General features: G+C 33.6%; 1 protein-coding gene across 1 annotated transcript in view; it reads left to right on the top strand.

Moving 5' to 3' along the window:
- LOC145246787 (very long-chain specific acyl-CoA dehydrogenase, mitochondrial-like) overlaps positions 1–16,473 on the top strand; it is a 248,482-nt gene that overhangs the window by 222,637 nt on the left and 9,372 nt on the right. The gene's annotated exons all lie outside the window — the stretch shown is intronic.

Genomic DNA, 16,473 nt, shown 5'->3' with positions numbered 1-16,473 from the left:
TTTTTTTTGTAATATCTATTTTAAAGGCATATTAAGGGGTGGTGAAAATTTTAAATAGATTTAAAGTTTTTTTTTTTTAATGCAAGTCCTCCTTAAAAAAATTTGATTATCATATTTTATTGTATAACTCTCCAGTTAAAATCAATTCAAATAAGAATGGGAGTTTGGAAATGTGGTTAGAAATACATTCTAAATACATTTAAAAATACGAACTAATTTTATAGAATAAGTTAAGATAAAAAAGGATAAAAAATTTACAATTAAATTTTATTATGCTATCAGTTCAAAAGGGACTACCCTATTTTGGCATAGGGAAACCTCTTCTGGCCATGGCACTTTGAAGCTAAACTCTTTTTATCAGAAGAGGGGAGTAAAGACATATTATACAGAGAAGAAATTTTTTAAAAGATAGTATTGCCTTTATGGAAAGAGAATCAAAGGAAAAACAGGAAGCTGTACTGAGACTGAAGCTAATTCTAGGATTGCCAACAACCACTGTAAAAGAATAATAAAGAATGCGAGAGAGTTGTATGCTCAGTTCGTTGTCCAAAGTAGCTGAGCAGCAGCTTGGTTCCCATCAGTTTTGGCAAATAGCAAACAGAATCCTGAACAGAAGCATGTGCTCAATCACAGCCATCATCAATAGATCTGAAGTCATCAAACAAAGCCAAACTCTTTGCAACTAATTATACCCTATGCGACCAAGGCTGTCAATCCCTGTATTTCCTATTTCGATATGAGAAAACATGCTATGCAACATACAAATATCTGTGCGTGATGTTGCCAAACTAATCAAAAACCCTGATTCGAATAAAGCAACTGGCCTTGATGACATTCCAATTATAGTGCTGAAAAAGCTTTAACCAGAACAAGTTTCCCTGCTTACAAGGCTGTTTAAGCATGGTCTTAAGGAGAATTGCTTCCTAACACTCCGGAAAACCTCATCAATATACCCTGTATTTAAGAATTCAGGTAATCAGGCATCTTCCTCTCAGTACAGACCAAGAAGTCTCCTGTGCATCATGAGTAAGTTGCTGAAATCCATGTTAAATGGAGAAGTAGTAAACCAGCTCAGCAAAAATAACCTTCTTAGTAACATGCAATATGGTTTCCATTCTGCTAGATTTACAGCAGATGTGCTTACAGTTATATCTCATAGGATTAGTGAATCTCTCGATGGAGGTTTTTTTTTCTAGGGCAATTGCTCTTGACATATCAAAGACCTTTTATAGGGTATGGCATAAAGGCCTAATTCACAAGATCTCCAGCTACAGTATAGCTGGAAAGTTTTCTCAGTTATTAAATCTTTTCTATCTGATAGGTTCATAAGAGTAGTGGTTGATGGGCAGAAATAAGAAGCTCACAGTATTAATGCCGGAGTCCCTCAGAAGTCCATCCAGTGCCCAACTCTCTTCCTGATCAACATCAATGATCTTCTAAATCAGATCCTAAGATCATTCATAGACATTTTTGTTGATGACACTACCATCTATGGCAGTACATCAAAGGCTGTAAATGTCCAAGTTCTCTCTGAGTCTCTCTCCTCTGATCTTGAGCATGTGGTGCAATGGGGAAAGCAGTGGCTGGTTAATTTTAATGCATCTAAAACCAAGCTTCTATCTTTACACCATCAACGCTCTGATCCCCATCTGGCATCAATTGAAATGAATAGCTCTTGTTTTGGCGAGGCTCCATGTTTTGACAAGCGTCTGAGATGAAACATGTACATCAAATCTGTTGCCAAGGTCACCGGAAAAATGGTAGATATCTCACTGCTGATGCAATTCTCTACCTATATAATACAGATACATCCAAAGATGGAGCACTGTTGCCACATTTGGGTAGGAGCTGCTAGATATACCTTAATCTGCCTTGAACAGAGTTCAAAATAGCCTAGTGGGTGATGCTCTTTTCTCTTCTCTGCAACACTGTGAGCCTGTCTCTGCTTTATCACTATTTTCATGGCAGATGCTTGTCTAGGCTCTAATCTATGGTTTCTCCCCCCTTGTCAAACTTTCACAAAAAACACTCGTCTAGCTGAAATCACTATCAATAACTTCCCTCATTCTTTTTGTGTGCCTAAACCTAAACGTAGATTCCATGAACAAAGCTTCTTTCTTAGAACTGTACGCCTGTGGAGCTCTCTGCCATTTGCCTGCTTTCTAGCTGACTACAATTTCGTCATATTCAACATAAACAAATCCTTGATGAGCCGTTCTCCTTAATCCAATTTACCAAATTTCCACTACTTATGATTACTACAATATTGTCCCATTGACTTCTGTACATTCATTAAGCCTTATCCTCGAGTGGACTCCGGGCCTTGATAAGTGGTGAATCCTATGTAAAAAGAAAAAAAAAAAAGGGAAGGATAAGCTATAAAGGGCTATAGTTCCATGGGTTGCTTCTTATTGATTTATGCCCGTGTTTTGGGTGGTGAGTAAGATTTTAATTCTGAATCGATCCCGGACTAATCCAATTGCCGAATTCTAGTAGATTCAGGAACTAGATAACTATCAGATTACAATCCGATTGTTATCCAATGTAATTCACAGTGATCTTATTCAAAGACAGGATTTTCATTGATCCTGTGTGACATTACAACCAAAACAAAAACAGCTGTTCAGACAGGATTTGCAGTGATCCGATAGACCAAAATATCTTGATGAAGTAGAAGTATTACAGTACAAAATATATTTCCAAAAATAAAAGCAAAACCATACAAAAGCTGCTAAATTGTGCAAACCATTGCTTAGGAAGCAATTAAGTTATTGCTTATTCACCAAACCTGTTTTTCTGCTCTTATTTACTTATATTGCTTCCCTCTTTTTGGAAATCATAATTTCTCATTCTATGACTAAGTGTAATGTTTAAATATAAGGCCTATACTGGCCACATGTATATTGTTACTGATGTATGTTACTAAAATAATTGGCACAAATGTTATTTCTAAATGTCTGCTTTGAAGTGATAATACTTTTCCTCCAAGACACCTGTCAGTCTGTTCAAATTCCTGTATATCTATATTGTATATTAATGCTGTATTCTTGTAAGTATATCATCTCTCCTGTTCCAACTGGACAAAAAACCAATTGCTCTTCTCTCCAAGCTGATATAAAATCACATACTTTGCACGTACCTTGGGAGGGGGGTTTAGCTTCCAGTCCTAAACTTTAGTAGACTGACCCTTTAAAAATCGATAAATATTAAACATCTATAGATTTTTATTGCTAAGGCATGCATTAGCTTAACCTATATTTATACTCTAAAGAATATCTATAAAATAGATACCTATTAGCCACAGTTTGTGCCCAGATTATAAGTGATCTATATTCACTAGCAACTATCTTTCTTTCACTTAGATGGTAGATAGTACTGGTGATTATCTTTACATGAAAACTAACACTTAAAGAACATTTCGAAACTCACCCAAGCCCTTATTTTGTAATTTCCAATTAGTCACTAATCCACAAACCATATTTGATCTTTTCTTAACCCTAGTAAATATTAACCTTAAATCTACACCCCATACTCATAGATACCTCCTTTCAAAATGTAACCACATCTTCCAATTTTAATCCCATTCTGAGATGTGTAACTTCAAAGCAGATACTAATTCTTTGATACTAACTCTACTAATCCAAACTATCACTTTGGGAGCATAGAAATACCTGGCTTTGAAACCAGGTGTAGGGAAACCCCTTTTGGTGCTGATGGACCCGTAGATCTTGTTAGGTCATCCATCTAGAAGGAAAACTCTGATTTGTAAACCTGTGCCACAGACTTCATACATCTTGGTACCAAACGGAAGAGGGGGGCCTCCTCAGTCCTTGATGACAACTTCCCTAGAGCTGGTGACTTGATCAAATCACCGGTTTGCAAACCTGCTTAAGGAGTAGATAGCCTCAGCCTATCGCCCGGCTTCCATACTCCTTCTTTGCCTATTAACCAAGAGCAGAAGTGCGGCTGCAGAGACTTATTAGAGATGTCCAGAGCTTAGCCTTGTTCCCTGACTAGGGCAATGAATGCCATCCTCCACATTTGCTTCATTCCCTTCCCTTATAGCTGGGCATCTTGGGGGTGCTTGTTTACCTTATATGCTAACATGATTGGACTGCTGTCAGACAGGTTTGAAGGTACCGGTTTGACAGTTGCTGGTTGTTGTTTCCAACTGACAGTATGGGACCCCTAACTCTTTTGTAGCGCTAAGAGCGGCTGCTCTGTCATCAGTTGTATAATATCGGGATGTTTGTAGTGCAATGTCGCGCATGGAAAGGGGCCCTGCACTCTCACTGGCGGGCATTCCCGAGGCCACATTCCTGTAGATGAGAAGCCGGCTGATGGTCTACTTGTGCTGCATGGTAGTGGCTATGCACATCCGTTTTGCCTAGCACCCCACCTTTGGTCTGAAACTACAAAATAAAATTAAATAACAGCTTAATCCAAAAAAAAAATGTTCAAACCAGACACAGAAGTTCTATAGCAAACCCCACTTTCTCCAATAGTTTACTTTTACTTACATACCGTAGATTTATCCGGCATAAGTCCTGTACAAACAGAAAAAAAGTTTATAGAAGCTAGAAGTAATTGTAAGAAAGAAGTAAGAAGAGTGAATATACTGAAACCACCAGGAAACGGATTGAAGTGCAGAAATTGGAAACTCGTGATTTCTGGAAAATCTATAATAGTGTAGTAAATAATGGGCAATCAACAATACCCCCACTATTCAACAATCATGAGGCTGTTTGCCCAGCAACTGAGAAAGCTAACATGCTTGCTCATCAGTTTGCCTCAAACTCTACCTTGGACCCAGCAAATGATCCCCTCCCTAATTTTTCTTGGCGGATAGAAACCACACAAGATGATCTAATATCACCCCTTCTTAAATAGATGATATCATAAAAACCTAGACACCTCAAAAGCATGTGGACCTGATCTCATCCCGGCTGTGCTATTAAAAAAAATGCTTCACTGAGGTTGCTCCAGCTCTCTCTAAACTCTTAACAAATGTTTTAACGAATCTTGCTTTCCTGACTGCTGGAAAATGCTTCTGTGGTACCAGTTTACAAAAATTCTGGCGAAAGAACTGACCCATTAAATTCTCACCCAATTAGTCTCCTCCCTCCTTTCACTAAAATATTTGAATCCTTAATAAATCAAGCTCTAGTCCACCAGTTTACAGCTGCTAAACTTCTGTTTGACACTCAATATGTATTTAAACAAGCTCATTCTACTGCAGATATTCTAACTGTAATCTCTGAACGTATATACTAAGCACTGGATATCGCAGAGGAAGGGAGGGCAGTAGCCTTAAATATATCTAAGGCTTTTGACAGGTAATGGCAGGATAGTCTTCTCATGAAAATAAAATTCTATGGTATTACTGGACGAATACTTAACATAATTAAATCCTTTTTAAAGGAGAGAAGAATTCAAGTTGTTCTCAATGAGTGTACGTCCAAACAATATGATATAAATGCGGGTGTACATCAGGGATCGATCCTTGGTCCTTTATTATTTCTGATATTCATAAATGACTTATCTGATAAAATTGTCTCTGAGATGGGTATATTTGCTGAAGACACTACACTCTATCGTAGGCACGTAGGGAAAACTAATGGGTACATATCTAAAGTAATGGCAGAAATGCTAGAAGACCTTCGGTCTGTAGTAGAATGGGGTCAAAAATGGATGGTAACTTTTAACACTGCCAAGACAAAGCTTGTTTCCTTTAATAATTACATGAAACTTACCAACCACTAATAGCTATGGCTAAAGATACTTCCTTCAAACTCCTTGGTTTAAGGTTCACAGGGAACATGAGTTGGAATAGATTGAGATCATTGCCAAGGCTGCTTCAAAGAAGCTGGCCTCTCTCTACCGTGCTAGAAATTTACTTACGCCTGAAAGTATCATGTTCCTCTACAAAGCCACCATTCGGCTATGTATGGAATACTGCTGTCACATTTGGGCTGCTGTATCTGGTACTAGTCCCACTTCTGGACAGGGTTTAAATGAGAGTCGCCAACCTGATAGGTCCTGAACTGTCATCTAAGCTTTAGCCCCTGTCCCATCAATGAAATGTTTAACAAGTTTTACAAGTATTTTAATGGTAAACGTTCTGACGAACTACAAGCCCTTGTACCATCTCGATGAAAATACCCCCGACAAACCCAACAAGCAGCGAAGTTCCACCCCTACATAATAGAGGTCTCTAGATGTAAGAAAGCCTTATACTCTAGTAGTTTCTTCCCCAGAACCGCTAGACTCTGGAATTCTCTTCTGCTTCCCCAACTGTACTGACATGCAGAAGTTCAAGTGTAATGTGAACAGACATCTTGCTGCTAAACTCCCTACATAGTACCCCTGCAACTTAGGTCCCTGATAGTAGCCCAGCACATCAAAGTGGCAATGTGCCTTGTTTGGGGTAAAAATGTAATAAAACAAAAAGAAAAAACTGGTAAAACCAAACGGGAAAACCACGTAAAAAATAAATTTATTGGACTTAAGCAGTCGGAGTCAGATAAAAAATCCAGACTCCGACTCTGACTTTTAGAAATCCAACTCCGACTAAAACCTCCAACTCCTTCCAACTCCAACTCGGACTCCGCAACCCTGGTTTTAAGATGTTACTGTTGAAAATAAATCCTAGAATGTTATATTTAAGCAGTTAATTCATTAAATGAGAATGATACAATTACAAATTGACCTTTTGAAGTTTGCTAACAAATATAGTTTTCTAAAGAATTGTTTAGACTTGTTGAACAATTGGCATAGACTTTCTTTTTTTCTTTAGGTCAACTGTTGGATTTAGCAATGATGAATTTTTCTTAGAATGCCTTTTTCTTTTAGATAGACAAGTTCCTTACTTATAATATTTTCAGTTGTAAATGGAACTGTTCTTTTTAGTCTAATATAAGGATCACAATCTTTTCTATAATTCCTGTTTAATCCTGTTTTAATCCTTCAACATAATTCACATTTTCTCTGGTGTTCTAACTTGTATGAATTTATAGGTTGTTTAATAAGTCCACTCCAAATATATGTTGTTTTATAACCACTCATTTTATTTATTTTCAAGGACTATGATATTTACATAAAATTTTCATTTGGATTTTATGTGTAATGCCTTTTTGTTGTTTATCCAATAAACATGGTCCTTAAACTATATCCGATGGTGAGGCCCTTGCTTGCAGGCCTTAGGGAGTGTGGGGCCACCCTTTAATTGCTATTGCTCCCAGGTCCACTCTGACCTGGAGTGGTAGCACCTGTTAGGGTCCCAACTATGGGTTAAATAGAATACGACTTAAAAAACAAATATACTATATTAAAAAATCGTTCTTCAAAATCACCAGATTCGGCATTAAATAATCTGAAAAGGGTTGATATGCCGTAAAACAACCAACCAACCAATAAACAGTCATTTTTTGTCTCCTACATTAATGCTCAATAACTTTCATAGCAGAATATAGAAATGTTTTATTACTGATATATTTGTCCGTGTTGTTGTTGAAAAATAAACTTTACATTTGAATGATTTTTCTGAATTTTATATTTCATTCTGATTTGAATATTTTTGATTTTTATATTTAATCCTATTTGAATTTTTTTGTGAAATTTTGAGGAAATGAAGAGGAAATAAAAAGATATTTTGCCCTAAATGATGCATACTCTTCTTGCAACCAAGATCACCATGTTCAAATATTTAAGAAATTTTGTTGCACCATGTAGTCTGCTGTAGTATAATTTCAAAATACAATTCTTTTATTTGTGGCAAATCATCAGCATCATCATCAATGCAGCATCAGTTTTACATGCTGACATTTGGCCCTGGATATGACCTTAAACTATATCCAGTGGTGAGGCCCCAGTTTGTGGGCTTTGGGGAGTGTGGGGCCACCCTTTACTTGCCATTGCTCCCAGGTCCACTCTGACCCGGAGTGGTAGTACCTGTTAGGGTCCTAACTATGGGTTAAATAGAAACAGACTTGAAAACAACAAATATATCATATTAAAATATTTTTCTCCAAAATATTTGGATTCGGCACAAAATAATCTGAAAAAGGTTGATATGCCATAAAATAAAACCAACAACATGCTGACATGCATCAGGTTGTTTTAAGAAATTCACTTCCAAACTAACTTTGGTCAGATTCATATTTGTCCATCTTTCCCTCAAGTCCATTTTTATATGGCTCCCATATTTTCCTTGGTCTTTCCCTATGAACTGAATCTGCTACATCAACTGTTCTACAAATCCCAAAACTCTCATTCATTCACCTTTAAAGTTTCCTATTCTGCACACAACTCCATATACTGTCCAAATTTAATCTATCTCTGAGATCATCAAAATAAGTTTCACATTATGCAACTATTGTATTAATTTCATTTCCTTTCGCTATATGTGTATCCTCAACCATCCCTGACCAGTTTTCACTTTTATACAATACCATAGTGTGTACACATGCCTGATAGTCTTTCCTTGTTAAGCAGTGATAACACTCCGCTTGTTAGTAATAACATAAGTTATTTAAACTTACGTCATCCACTCATAATTCTTGTAATCACTAGCATATCTTTCATCCTGTGCTCCAATGATATCACCAAGGTAACAAAACTTCTACACAATTTCAATTGCTTTGCCATCCAATTATTTCTCCACATCTGAGTTCTCATTCATTTGTTGTATTACACTTCTTGCACACAAATTGGTTATTTGACAACCTATACTGTAACAAATATATTTTCAGCTAATTCCATAATTATTTTTTTTTTCTATCATTCTCATTTTCTGCAAATTATTTACAGTAATTCACGTTTGTTGTAACAAACGTGAATTACTGTAAATAATTTGCAGAAAATTTTTTGGTTTGAATAATCACAGGAGCTAAGGAATTTCATTTAATTTCATCTTTTCTAAAAGCAAATTTTTAAATTCACTAATAACATACAATAAAGTTAGAAATGTGGCACTATATTTCCTTAATGGTATCAATTTACAACTAGTTTCTTATTAAACTTTGTTTCTGTATGTTTTCAATACCTACAATTTTTTATCTATTGAAACATATATTTCTGTCATTATCAATTCATTTTTTTTCTGTTATTATCTATTTGTAGTGTTTTTTTTTTTTACATGGAGGTCACCACTTATTAAGGCCCAGTAGCCACTCGGGGATAAGGGTTATTGTGTGTAGAGTAATCAATGGGATAATATCGTAGTAATAGTTAGTATTGGAGATTTGATAAAGTGTTATTACTTACGGGGGTGGTTCATCAGGAATTTGTTTGTGTTGGACTTGAAGACATCCAAGTTGAAGTCGGAGGGGGGGGGCAGGCAAGTGGCAGAGAGTTCCACAGGCGTGCAATTCTAAGAAAGAAGCTTTGTTCATGGAATCTACGTTTTGATTTAGGCACGGATAAAGAATGGGGAAAATTATTGATAGTGGTTTCAGCTAGTCAGGTGTTTTTCATGAAAGATTGGCGAGGGGAGAGGCCAGAGAATGGAGCTCAGACGGACACTTGCCATGGAAATAACGATAAAACAGAGACAGGCTTGCAACGTCTCTTCTGTGGGAGAGAGGTTGCAGGGAAGAGAAAAGAGCATCCCCCACCAAGTCTATTTTGTACTCTGTCAAGGCAGGATAGGCTGTTTTTAGCAGCTCCTGCCCAGATGTGTCATCAGTACTCCATCCTTGGACGTACTTGGCTTTTATATAGATAGAGAATTGCATCATTACTGATATATCTTCTGGAGCGGTTGAAGGATTCCACCATATTCCCAGCGACCTTGGCCACAGACTTGATGTATATGTTCCATTTCAGATCAGGAGTAAAGGTCAAACCCAGAAGCTTGTCAAAACATAGGGCCTTCCCTAGACGAGAGATATTCATTTCAATCGATGCCAGATGGGGATCAGAGCGTTGATGATGTAAGGATAGGAGCTTGGTCTTAGATGCATTAAACGTAACCAGCCACCTCTTCCCCCACTGTACCACGCGCTCAAGATCTGAGGAGAGAGAATCAGAGAGATAGTCGTGTCATCAGCATAGATGTCAACGAATGATTTTAGTATGTGTTTTGGGAGTTCATTGATGTAGATCAAGAAGATAGTTGGGCCCAGGATGGACCCCTGAGGGACTCCAGCATTAATATTGTGGGCCTCTGATTTCTGCCCATCAACCACTACTCTTATGAACCTATCAGAGAGAAATGATTTAATGATTGAGAAAACATTTTCAGTTATACCATAGCTGGAAATCTTGTGAAGTAGGCCTTTATGCCAAACCTTATCGAAGGCCTTTGATATGTCAAGAGTAATTGCCCTAGAAATGAAGCCTTTGTCGAGAGATTCACTAATTCTTTAAGATATAGCCATTAGCATGTCTGCTGTAGATCTAGCAGAACGGAAACCATATTGCATGTCACTAAGAAGATTATTTCTGCTGATGTGGTTGACTACTTCTCTATTTAATATGGATTCCAGCAACTTACTCATGACACACAGGAGACTTATTAGTCTGCATAGAAAGGGAGATGACTTATCACCTGAATTCTTAAATACAGGGCAAACTTATGAGGTTTTATAGGGTGTTGGAAAGCACTTCTCCTTTAGGCAATGTTTAAACAGTTTTGTAAGTATGGGGGCAAATTCTGGTTGTAGCTTTTTTAACACTATTATTGGAATACCGTCAAGGCCAGTTACTTGACTGGAATCAAGATTCTTGATTAGCTTGGCAACCTCACGCACAGATGTTCCTAGTATGTTACCTAGCGTGTTGTGTGTTGTAGAAGGAAATACAGGGAGTTGATGGCCTTCGTCGCATACGGTAGAATTTGCTGCAAAGTTCTTGGCAAATAGTTTGGCCTTGTCGGATGCTGACGAGATGACCTCTGGTCGATTGATAATGGTTGGGATAGAACGCATGCTTCTGTTCAGGATCCTATTTGTTATTTGCTTGTTATTTGTAATATTTTTATGTTATAATAACTTTCACTTTTATCCATTCATAAATTTTTTTCTGTTTTTATAAAATCGTATTTTTTTTCTGTTAACAATTTGTGATTTTTTTCTGTAATCAATTTGTGATTTTTTTCTGTAATCAATTTGTGATTTTTTTCTGTAATCAATTTGTGATTTTTTTCTGTTATCAATTTGTGATTTTTTCTGTTATCTATTTGTGATTGTTTTTGTGTTATCTATTTGTGATTGTTTTTCTGTTATCTATTTGTGATTGTTTTTCTGTTATCTATTTGTGATTGTTTTTCGGTTATCTATTTGTGATTGTTTTTCGGTTATCTATTTGTGATTGTTTTTCGGTTATCTATTTGTGATGGTTTTTCTGTTATCTATTTGTGATTGTTTTTCTGTTATCTATTTGTGATTGTTTTTCTGTTATCTATTTGTGATTGTTTTTCTGTTATCTATTTGTGATTGTTTTTCTGTTATCTATTTGTGATTGTTTTTCTGTTATCTATTTGTGATTGTTTTTCGGTTATCTATTTGTGATTGTTTTTCGGTTATCTATTTGTGATTGTTTTTCGGTTATCTATTTGTGATTGTTTTTCGGTTATCTATTTGTGATTGTTTTTCGGTTATCTATTTGTGATTGTTTTTCTGTTATCTATTTGTGATTGTTTTTCTGTTATCTATTTGTGATTTTTTTTGTTATCTATTTGTGATTTTTTTTCTGTTGTCTATTTGTGATTTTTTTTTCTGTTGTCTATTTGTGATTTTTGTTCTGTTGTCTATTTGTGATTGTTTTTCTGTTATCTATTTGTGATTGTTTTTCTGTTATCTATTTGTGATTGTTTTTCTGTTATCTATTTGTGATTGTTTTTCGGTTATCTATTTGTGATTGTTTTTCGGTTATCTATTTGTGATTGTTTTTCGGTTATCTATTTGTGATTGTTTTTCGGTTATCTATTTGTGATTGTTTTTCGGTTATCTATTTGTGATTGTTTTTCGGTTATCTATTTGTGATTGTTTTTCGGTTATCTATTTGTGATTGTTTTTCTGTTATCTATTTGTGATTGTTTTTCTGTTATCTATTTGTGATTGTTTTTCTGTTATCTATTTGTGATTGTTTTTCGGTTATCTATTTGTGATTGTTTTTCGGTTATCTATTTGTGATTGTTTTTCTGTTATCTATTTGTGATTGTTTTTCTGTTATCTATTTGTGATTTTTTTTGTTATCTATTTGTGATTTTTTTTGTTATCTATTTGTGATTTTTTTTCTGTTGTCTATTTGTGATTTTTTTTTCTGTTGTCTATTTGTGATTTTTGTTCTGTTGTCTATTTGTGATTGTTTTTCTGTTATCTATTTGTGATTGTTTTTCTGTTATCTATTTGTGATTGTTTTTCTGTTATCTATTTGTGATTGTTTTTCGGTTATCTATTTGTGATTGTTTTTCGGTTATCTATTTGTGATTGTTTTTCGGTTATCTATTTGTGATTGTTTTTCGGTTATCTATTTGTGATTGTTTTTCGGTTATCTATTTGTGATTGTTTTTCGGTTATCTATTTGTGATTGTTTTTCGGTTATCTATTTGTGATTGTTTTTCTGTTATCTATTTGTGATTGTTTTTCTGTTATCTATTTGTGATTGTTTTTCTGTTATCTATTTGTGATTGTTTTTCGGTTATCTATTTGTGATTGTTTTTCGGTTATCTATTTGTGATTGTTTTTCTGTTATCTATTTGTGATTGTTTTTCTGTTATCTATTTGTGATTTTTTCGGTTATCTATTTGTGATTGTTTTTCGGTTATCTATTTGTGATTGTTTTTCGGTTATCTATTTGTGATTGTTTTTCTGTTATCTATTTGTGATTGTTTTTCTGTTATCTATTTGTGATTGTTTTTCGGTTATCTATTTGTGATTGTTTTTCTGTTATCTATTTGTGATTGTTTTTCTGTTATCTATTTGTGATTTTTTTTCTGTTATCTATTTGTGATTTTTTCTGTTATCTATTTGTGATTTTTTCTGTTATCTATTTGTGATTTTTTTTTCTGTTGTCTATTTGTGATTTTTTTTCTGTTGTCTATTTGTGATTTTTTTTCTGTTATCTATTTGTGATTGTTTTTCTGTTATCTATTTGTGATTGTTTTTCGGTTATCTATTTGTGATTGTTTTTCGGTTATCTATTTGTGATTGTTTTTCGGTTATCTATTTGTGATTGTTTTTCGGTTATCTATTTGTGATTGTTTTTCTGTTATCTATTTGTGATTGTTTTTCTGTTATCTATTTGTGATTGTTTTTCTGTTATCCATTTGTGATTGTTTTTCTGTTATCCATTTGTGATTGTTTTTCGGTTATCCATTTGTGATTGTTTTTCGGTTATCCATTTGTGATTGTTTTTCGGTTATCTATTTGTGATGGTTTTTCGGTTATCTATTTGTGATGGTTTTTCGGTTATCTATTTGTGATGGTTTTTCGGTTATCTATTTGTGATTGTTTTTCGGTTATCTATTTGTGATTGTTTTTCGGTTATCTATTTGTGATTGTTTTTCGGTTATCTATTTGTGATTGTTTTTCGGTTATCTATTTGTGATTGTTTTTCGGTTATCTATTTGTGATGGTTTTTTCGGTTATCTATTTGTGATTGTTTTTCGGTTATCTATTTGTGATTGTTTTTCGGTTATCTATTTGTGATTGTTTTTCGGTTATCTATTTGTGATTGTTTTTCGGTTATCTATTTGTGATTGTTTTTCGGTTATCTATTTGTGATTGTTTTTCGGTTATCTATTTGTGATTGTTTTTCTGTTATCTATTTGTGATTGTTTTTCGGTTATCTATTTGTGATTGTTTTTCGGTTATCTATTTGTGATTGTTTTTCGGTTATCTATTTGTGATTGTTTTTCGGTTATCTATTTGTGATTTTTTTTCGGTTATCTATTTGTGATTTTTTTTCGGTTATCTATTTGTGATTGTTTTTCTGTTATCTATTTGTGATTGTTTTTCTGTTGTCTATTTGTGATTGTTTTTCTGTTATCTATTTGTGATTGTTTTTCTGTTGTCTATTTGTGATTGTTTTTCTGTTGTCTATTTGTGATTGTTTTTCTGTTGTCTATTTGTGATTGTTTTTCTGTTGTCTATTTGTGATTGTTTTTCTGTTGTCTATTTGTGATTGTTTTTCTGTTGTCTATTTGTGATTGTTTTTCTGTTATCTATTTGTGATTGTTTTTAGGTTATCTATTTGTGATTGTTTTTCTGTTATCTATTTGTGATTGTTTTTCTGTTATCTATTTGTGATTGTTTTTCTGTTATCTATTTGTGATTGTTTTTTTGTTATCTATTTGTGATTGTTTTTCTGTTATCTATTTGTGATTGTTTTTCTGTTATCTATTTGTGATTGTTTTTCTGTTATCTATTTGTGATTGTTTTTAGGTTATCTATTTGTGATTGTTTTTCTGTTATCTATTTGTGATTGTTTTTCTGTTATCTATTTGTGATTGTTTTTCGGTTATCTATTTGTGATTGTTTTTCGGTTATCTATTTGTGATTGTTTTTCTGTTACCTATTTGTGATTGTTTTTCGGTTATCTATTTGTGATTGTTTTTCGGTTATCTATTTGTGATTGTTTTTCTGTTATCTATTTGTGATTGTTTTTCTGTTATCTATTTGTGATTGTTTTTCGGTTATCTATTTGTGATTGTTTTTCGGTTATCTATTTGTGATTGTTTTTCGGTTATCTATTTGTGATTGTTTTTCGGTTATCTATTTGTGATTGTTTTTCGGTTATCTATTTGTGATTGTTTTTCGGTTATCTATTTGTGATTGTTTTTCGGTTATCTATTTGTGATTGTTTTTCGGTTATCTATTTGTGATTGTTTTTCGGTTATCTATTTGTGATTGTTTTTCGGTTATCTATTTGTGATTGTTTTTCGGTTATCTATTTGTGATTGTTTTTCGGTTATCTATTTGTGATTGTTTTTCTGTTATCTATTTGTGATTGTTTTTCTGTTATCTATTTGTGATTGTTTTTCTGTTATCTATTTGTGATTGTTTTTCGGTTATCTATTTGTGATTGTTTTTCGGTTATCTATTTGTGATTGTTTTTCGGTTATCTATTTGTGATTGTTTTTCGGTTATCTATTTGTGATTGTTTTTCGGTTATCTATTTGTGATTGTTTTTCGGTTATCTATTTGTGATTGTTTTTCGGTTATCTATTTGTGATTGTTTTTCGGTTATCTATTTGTGATTGTTTTTCGGTTATCTATTTGTGATTGTTTTTCGGTTATCTATTTGTGATTGTTTTTCGGTTATCTATTTGTGATTGTTTTTCTGTTATCTATTTGTGATTTTCGGTTATCTATTTGTGATTTTCTGTTATCTATTTGTGATTTTTTTTCTGTTATCTATTTGTGATTTTTTTTCTGTTATCTATTTGTGATTGTTTTTCTGTTATCTATTTGTGATTGTTTTTCTGTTATCTATTTGTGATTGTTTTTCTGTTATCTATTTGTGATTGTTTTTCGGTTATCTATTTGTGATTGTTTTTCTGTTATCTATTTGTGATTGTTTTTCTGTTATCTATTTGTGATTGTTTTTCTGTTATCTATTTGTGATTGTTTTTCGGTTATGTATTTGTGATTGTTTTTCGGTTATGTATTTGTGATTTTTTTTCTGTTATCTATTTGTGATTGTTTTTCTGTTATCTATTTGTGATTGTTTTTCTGTTATCTATTTGTGATTGTTTTTCTGTTATCTATTTGTGATTGTTTTTCTGTTATCTATTTGTGATTGTTTTTCTGTTATCTATTTGTGATTGTTTTTCTGTTATCTATGTGTGATTGTTTTTCTGTTATCTATGTGTGATTGTTTTTCTGTTATCTATTTGTGATTGTTTTTCTGTTATCTATTTGTGATTGTTTTTCTGTTATCTATTTGTGATTGTTTTTCGGTTATCTATTTGTGATTGTTTTTCGGTTATCTATTTTTCTGTATGTTTTTTTTCTGTATCGGTTTTTTTTCTGTATCTGTTTTTTTTTCTGTATCTGTTTTTTTTTCTGTACCTGTTTTTTTTTCTGTATCTGTTTTTTTTTCTGTATCTGTTTTATTTTCTGTATGTATTTGCGATTTTTTTCTTTTATCTACTAGCATTTTAGCCCGGCGTTGCTCGGGGATTTGGAGGTGCATGTTAAGCAAAAAAAAAAAAAAAACAGTTAATTTTTTTTTTTTTAACTTTGTCCCCTATTATGACCCCTTAACATTTATTGTTTTGGGCTCAACTCAAGTTATTAAGTTAAATCCATGTCCAAGGAACCTATATCTATAGTTTCAAGTGTTTAGACCCAAAATTGACAAATTTCTCACTGAAAACAGATTACAAAGATTTTCCCAAATCTCAGTACCCCGTATATCAAATTTCGAGTGTAGACTTAAAATTGACAGCGTTATTGCATAGGGAAATGTACACACACATTCACTTTTATAGATATAGATTTGTAATTTTTGTCTTTTAATTACCTA

The sequence above is a fragment of the Euprymna scolopes genome, chromosome 24, assembly GCF_053919585.1.
Source record: "Euprymna scolopes isolate OS-2025 chromosome 24, ASM5391958v1, whole genome shotgun sequence".
NCBI classification, from domain to species: Eukaryota; Metazoa; Mollusca; class Cephalopoda; order Sepiida; family Sepiolidae; genus Euprymna; species Euprymna scolopes.
This window is presented reverse-complemented; position numbering and strand designations above follow the sequence as displayed.